General features: G+C 41.7%; 1 protein-coding gene and 1 pseudogene across 2 annotated transcripts in view; one reads left to right on the top strand and one right to left on the bottom strand.

The window, feature by feature from the left end:
- CUNH20orf194 (chromosome unknown C20orf194 homolog) overlaps positions 1 to 7,582 on the bottom strand; it is a 170,525-nt gene that overhangs the window by 154,545 nt on the left and 8,398 nt on the right. The gene's annotated exons all lie outside the window — the stretch shown is intronic.
- On the top strand, positions 4,497 to 4,815 carry LOC114023589 (annotated as a pseudogene).

Below are 7,582 nucleotides of genomic sequence, written 5' to 3'. Positions count from 1 at the left end.
TATATATATATATATAATTTAAACATTTGGTATCCAATTAGATAAATTTCTCAGGTGGAATGGTGGTTTCATCAATTTGCACCAATGAGATTTTCATATAATCAGTCCAAGATTTCCTTTCTAATTCTATTTTCATTATACTGAAAAACAAACCAAATTTTCTATCAAAATAGTTAAGGGAAAGGTAATCATTGTCCCATTTACCCACAAGTAATAAAACCGGAAGCAGGTCTGTCACTTGGAAGAGAAAGAAGCAGCCCCAGGAAGAGAGAGGTAATCTACCCAACTTTCCTCTTGTTCAGAAGACTTAGGTGGAAAAAAAAATCACAAAAATTGTTCATTTGTCCAGCAAAATCTTGTAAACTCACCCAAGAGAAGATTCTGATTGCTGCAGCATCTTTAACACAAAGCAAAACTACCAAAAGACAGGTTCAGTTTAGACCTAGCAAAATGCACTGGAGATGGCTGAGGTGAAGAGCTACAAACTAATTCAGTCTTTTTGGGCAGCACATCACGTCAGAGTCAGGGAGCTTGGCTTGTAGGCATCTGCCTCTAACTTCATCTCCCAGAGGGAAGGATAAGATGAAAGGGGCAAGAGAGAAGATAAAGAACCCTAACAATGCCTTCTTTAGGTTTTCTCAAGTCTCTAATGTATAAATAGTGATTCAGCAAGCCTCGCTGTGCTTGCCATATTTGAGCAAGTGAAGTATTCAGCTGCAGCCCCGAGTGTCTTGGCTGACCATGCTACTGGGAGGACTGGGAGGAGGAAGGTAAGGGGAAGAGGTATGGACCGCTAGCTTGTAAACTTTTAGGTTTCACTGAAAAGCCACGTGACCAAAGTCTAAAGGATCATGTGCTCAAGGAATCGGCTTCCTTTCCTGCCAGCAATGTGGTGGGAAGTCAGAGAGATGGAGAGGGCAACAGCAAACGGTGAAGCTTCTTTCCTGCTCTCTGACAGATGAATTCAGAGGAAGCCCCAGAACGTCAGGAAACATCTACAGCAGCGGGAATTGCCTCTTTCGGGAGCGAGGTCTCGAGCTATTTGGAATCTCCCTCTCCCTTGTCAGACAAAGGAAGCTAACATCATTTCTTGGCAAAAGCCTTTTCCTATGCTTCTCTCCCATCTGCCCAAGTTCAAAATTATACTTGAGCAGAGCCCACTGCTTCACTTGCCATTTGAGCTGGTTAAAATGGCAGGAAGGGGCTTACTTACTCTGTAGCCAGAGCCCCAGCAGACCTGGTAACAAGTGACAAGGTGGTTGTGAAGAAAGGACTTTGTGAATGCCCTTGAGAAATCTGCCATAATACTAATTCTAATAGACTGGCATCTTCATGAAATCTTCATGAAACAAGCAAACCAAAACGAAGTCCTTTCTACAGTTTTCCTAACAATTTTGGAGCAGCCTACCTTTACTTACAGTGAAGGCACTTTTCTAAATAATCTGGGACTCTCTCTTGGTTGAGCTGAGTTACCTCCTCCCAACGGGAGACTTTCTTCCCTTTCTATTTCTGGCATATATTCTCCCATGTAGATTTCCTCTGATTTCTGTTGGTTATCAATTTAGGTTACTGGTTTTACTTGCAGAAGATAAGTTTGAAAACAAACAGGTGGATTGATGGACAGACAGACAGATTAGGTGCATAGATGGAAACATAAAACACTAAGATTTACCAAGGGTTTTTCTCACCACATCCCAGTCAAGTGGATAGGTTAGTATTCTTGTCCCCACTTTGTAAATGAGAAAAGCAAGACTGGTGGATCAAAGTCGGGTCTTGACTCCTGCTGCTTACTGCACCCTGCTCCCTCCCTGTGTGCTTATCTGGGCACGAGAATACTCAGAAAGAGAATCCAGTGTTTCCTCATCCCTCAAATGAGGAGAGGGTGATGTTAGCTGGCCTCTAAGGTGCCCTCAACTCTTAATCTGTGATCCAATAAACATAAGGACCCTAAACAAGAGTAACTATGATTCTTATCCTTCCACTCTGGTCAGAAGGCAAAACTCTCCTTTTTTAAAGGATCCTTACTAGTTCTCCTGTAGTGAGTTTTAAGGCCTATAGTTAGCCTGGGGGGTGGAGGGCCGATGCAGGTGGGGGTCAGGAAAGCCCTTGTCCTTGTGGGTATCTGATGCTATTGCACAAACTGATATCCACTCACCCACTAGGTCATCAATGAATGCTTGCTAACTGGCTGTCAGCTGCCAAGAAAAACACAAGAACCTTTGTAATTCGGTGAAAAGAAAGCTACAGCCTATAAGCAGAGCACAACATAGCAAAGCCCTCAGTAATCAATGCCCATGGACAAGGACCAACAAGGCAGTCAATTGTGAAGGGCACTAGTGCTCAGATCAGACCTTTCATCCTGACAACAAGAAGTGGTCTCTTCTCTCAAAGACTCAAGGGGCAAAGCTCCCAAAAGTCCAAGCTCCTTGTGGAAACTAGCCTCAATCACCTTCTACAGCATAGTGTTACAGGCAGATAAGGAGGTTAAGCTTCAGATCCATGCTGGAAAGTTACTTAGGAGCTAAGTCTTTTTAGAGCTTTGGTAGTTGGATATCCAAAACTCATAGAGAACTGAAACAGATATGTAAACTGTGAGTCATTCCCCAAAAAGATAAGAGGTTAAAGAATATGAACAGTTTCTAAAAGACAAAATACAAACTGTCAAGCACCATAATAAAAAAAAAATACCCCAAATCACAAAGTGACAAAGATGGTAAAAGATGAAAATAGGAAATGTTGGATGAAGGGGATGTAGAAAGGCAAGCACACTAATATACTGTTGGTGAAGCTATGTATTAGGGATGTGGGGGAAATACATTTAAGATGGTACATTTCCCTGGGAGAATACTCTTTCTTCTTATCACTCCCCTACTCTCTGGCCTGGTGTAGTGTAGACATGGATTTCAATCTATGAAAACCTGGAGTTCTGCCACTAATTCACTATGTAATCAAGAATGATTCATTTCCCCATCTCTGAACCTCAGTTTTCTCACCTGTAAAAAAAATCAATCAATATTACCAAGTGCCTACTATGTGTCAAGCACTGTGCTAAGCTCTAGAGATACAAAAGAAGGCAAAGACTATCCCTACCTCAAGGAGTTCACAAACTAATGGAGAAGACAACATGTAAACAAATATATACAAACTATATACGGGATAAATGGGAAAGCTATATACGAGTCAAAGAGTGAAGGGAGGTCTTTAGTGGCAGTCCCAGTGGTCTGTCCCTTTCCTTTATCAACTGGTCAACACTTTTATCAATTGGATATAGACAGAAGACTTTCCACTTTAAAGTCTTCTTTTCATAATGGGTATAGTGAGACAAAAATATTTTTTCATTTTTATTTCTTGATTCCAATTGACCATAAGTTATAAAGCAAAAAAAAAATTTTTTTTAAATGTGCACATTTGAACAATAATTGTTGCATGGGCAGCTGTGAATGAAGTAAGCATTTCAAAAAGGACAGGAAGAATAGAGAAGACTGTTGTAGGTTTCTAAGTTGTGCTGGTTGCTAAGAAGCGAAAGAGCATAAGGTCAGAAATGCAATTAGAAATCTTTTTTAAACAAGTACAAAAGTGGCTGAAAAAACTCCAGCAAAATCAGCTTCAACTGGTGCTGTATTGGGCTGGCTGACTTTATGATGCAACAAAGTGGAAATAGGAACCTAAAGTTGCCAGGGAGTTTCAAGGATGAGAGCCATTCACACCAAAGTCTTGGATTCCTCTTGGTTCAGTTGAGTGCTTTAGAAGGGGCCAAGACTCTAATTGACATGGATCCTTTCTCAACTGGTGCAGAGAAATGCTCCCAAGGCACCTCTGGTACAGATTAGCAGGCCTAACCAGGTCTAATCACTGTGAATCATGATTACCCCTGTTTTTCTGTAAATGGTCCATAGAGGATCAAACGGATTCAATTCCATTCATCAAGTATTTATTAAATTATCTACTACATGCAAGGCACTGTGTTAGGTACTTGGATAATAACGAAGAGTAAAAATGAAAACACTCCCTTCCCTCAAGAAGCTTACACTCCACCACTGCAAGGATCCAACATTTCCTAAGATAGATGCAAGATAATTTTAGAAAGGAGAAAGCACTAACAAGTAGGGGGAATCGGGAAAAGTTTCCTAAAGGAAGAAGTACTGATTTGAGCCTTGAAGGAAGCTAAGAATTCTAAGTGGTGGAAGAAGGAAAATACATTTCGTGCACAGGTGGCACAGCCTGTACAAAGTTATGGAAGTGGGAAATGGAAGGCTGAGTTTGGGAAATTGGCCAGTCTGAACTGAAGTACAGAGCACACCAAGTAAAATTATATAAAGGGAATCCGGCGCCATCCGATGCTCAGACTGCTTCCCACCCCATTCCCAAAGGCAGCCTGAAGGGAGGGACAGGGCTCTTGGGGTCTCGGGTCTAGGGAGGCAGGTGGGTGTCCAGGAGGCCTCAAGGAGCTCTCCTCGATTACTCTGTCTCCTTTCTCCCTCTACAATGCTGCAGCCATGGCCATCTGATACCCCATGGTTGTAGGCCTCAACAAGGGCCACAAAGTTACCAAAAACGTTTCCAAGCCGAGACACTGCCGCCCGCCGTAGGCATTTGACCAAACACACCAAGTTTGTGAGACATATGATCCGGGAGGTGTGTGGATTTGCCCCTTATGAGAGGCGGGCCATGGAACTGTTAAAGGTCCCTAAGGATAAGCGAGCCTTTAAGTTCATCAAAAAAAGGGTGGGAACTCACATCCAGGCCAAGAGGAAGAGAGAGGAGCTCAGCAACATCCTAGCTGCCACGAGGAAGGCTGCTGCCAAGAAAGATTAAGCTGGACCCTGCCAACCTTCCCTACTTACCTGATAAAGATTTGACAAATAAAAAAAATAAAATTATATAAAGGTTACATAAGGGAAACTTTGAAAAGTAAGGAGGGAGGGTGTCACATTGCAAAGGACTTTAAATTCCTTTAAAAATGCAAACTATACCCAATGAAGATTTTCAAATTTTGATGTACAATTCTCTTTTTATGTTCTACTATGCACTTGGAAATGCCCATTTTATTGAATTACTTAAATTCAGAATTTTAAAAAAGTAAACTTTAAAAAAATTACAAGGGAAGGCTCATTGGTGGTAGGGATGAGGAGAGTATATCTGGAAATGGGTGTGTTGTAAATACAAAAGGCATTTTGGGGGTCATCTGCATAGAGATGATAAACAAATGCACAGGAGCTGAGATCACCAAGAGAATGTGGAGAGAGGACCAGACAAGTCAAAACAAGAAGAGGGCCTAGGGCAGAGCCTTGGAGAGCACCTGTGCTTAGAGGGCAGGACACAGATGGTCCAGCAAAGGAACTAAAAAAGGGGTGTTCAGATACCTAGGAAGAAAACCAAGAGCTGGAGTTACAGAAGAAGAGAACAGTCAGAAGGAGGGGGCTAGTTTTACTATATCAAAAACTACAAATAAGTCAAGAAATATTAAAGATTGAAAAAAGGCACTCAGATTTAACAAATAAAAGATCATTGGTAAACTTGGAGAAAGCAGCTCCATTCTAGTAGTGGAGTTGAAAGCAAGACTGCAAGAGACTGAGAAATGAACGGGATGTGAGAAAGTAGAATCAAGGAGAATAGTTGGATTTTCCTAAGAGTTTGGTTGTAAAAAGGAGGAAAGACACAGGATAGTAGTTTTTGAAACAAGGACAAAAGTGGCAGAAACCCCATCCCTCCCCCCACCCCCAGCAAAACCAGTTTCAACTAGTGCTTCATTGGGATGGCTGATTTTATTATGAATCCAAAACTGCTAGGAAGTTTCAAGAATGAGAGCCATTCACCCCAAAGCCTTGGATTGAGAAGGACTACAGGGTCAGGGGAAGGATCAGGAATGCCTGGGCAGGTTTTTAGGCAGCAGGAAAGGATCTAGTAGATAAAGAGAGAGAAAAGTAGACTGATCAAAGGGTTAAGCTCCTAGAAGACCTAGAATGAGACCAACGGCACAAGTAACGGGTCTAGCCTTGGCAAGAAAGATCCCATCTTCAGAGAGTGATCGAAGGAGAGAATGGGGGGAGAGGAGTGAGCTCATAGCACATGGCCTCTATTTTCTTGGGAAAGTAGAAGAGGTGCACTGCTGACAGCAAGGAGAAAAGAGTGGTAGAGGAGACTTAAGGAGAGAAGAAAAGGTTTAGAACAACTCATATGGGGGTTGGGATAGAAAGGCAATCAGGGAAGACTAAAAGGACAGCCCACTCCATGGAGGGCCCAGGTGAAATTAGGTAACAAATTTGTAGTGGATTCAGGAAGCATGGTTGTGGGACTTTCTCCAGCAGTGGTCAGCAGCATATGAGAAAGAGAGTATTTAACAAAGTGATGATATTGTGACTTGGCCTTGAAAAATGGGTAGGATGTCAAGACGAGGTAGACAGATATAAGGAACAGCTTGAGCAGAGGCACAGAGCTGGGCAAAAAAGGTGACAGAACAGGTGAAAGGAAGGACCGGGCAATATGCAATGTACAATGTACAACAGTCCATTAAGGTATACACATGTGAGAAAACCCAGGAATCAGCGTAGCGAAGCAAGGCAGAGTATCTGGGAAGGGATTATCAGAGACAGAAACAGAACAGATCCTGCCATCAGGGTATGATACAGAACCCACTAAAGGGAAGGAAAGAAGAAGTAGTTCAGGAAACAACATTTAGCTGGCACAAAAGTGTCAGATAGCAGTTACGGGGAGGGTTGTCAGGACATCCGCTGGAGCACTCTCTCTGCCAAAAGCAGAGCATCTACTAATTTCTTGACTTGCCTTAATGATAATTTCACCTTTTGAAAGGAGGAGGAAGAAATAAGGAATACTTTTATCTTGGATCTGATTTTTACCAACAGAAAAGTGTAGGAGGTAGGGGTGGGAAGAGTAGGAAATGAGATTGGGCATCAATAAGAGGAGAGAAGAAAGAGGAGACAAAACCTAGAACAGCAGTGGGGGTCCAGCTGATGCTATATATGCACCCGAGTGAAATCAGCTCTTCACCACTCAGCCCACGCAGCCTGGTGTGTCTGGGCCTCCTTCCAAACCAAATTTCAGGAGGCTAAAATTGTCCTTGTTTGTAGAAGTCATACACTCAAAATTAGCTGAATGCAGTCAACCTTGTGAGGAAAATGTCCTTCAAAAGTCCTGTTTCTCAGGCAGCATATATGCTGTGATAAATGTACTACTTCAAATAAATTATCTATATCCACTTTCAACAATTTTAAATAGATGAAGGTCAAATCCTTTCCTGGGCAAAACTAAAATACAGGTGAACCTTGGTTTATGCAAAAGAAAGGCTGTGAAAAGTTGGATGGAAATCAAATTTTTACTAGAAATCAAATAAATCACTTTTTAATAATCTACAGGAACTTGCTATTTAAAGGAACCCAACTCCTTTAAAGGAGGAAGTGAACCATTTTGTTAAGCTAGGAATTACCAACTTGTGCAATTTTATATTTGGGTTTTACACATTAGATTTTTTTAAATGGGCTGATCTAAACAAGAACTGTAATAACTCTTTCACTATCGATTTAGGACAAGCAAACAACATTTATCAAGCACTTATTATGTGCCA

The sequence above is a fragment of the Vombatus ursinus genome, unplaced genomic scaffold (genome assembly GCF_900497805.2).
Source record: "Vombatus ursinus unplaced genomic scaffold, bare-nosed wombat genome assembly UNPS02014818.1, whole genome shotgun sequence".
Lineage (NCBI taxonomy): Eukaryota > Metazoa > Chordata > Mammalia > Diprotodontia > Vombatidae > Vombatus > Vombatus ursinus.
Note: the sequence above shows the minus strand (reverse complement) of the source record. Positions and strands in the feature narration are given on the sequence as shown.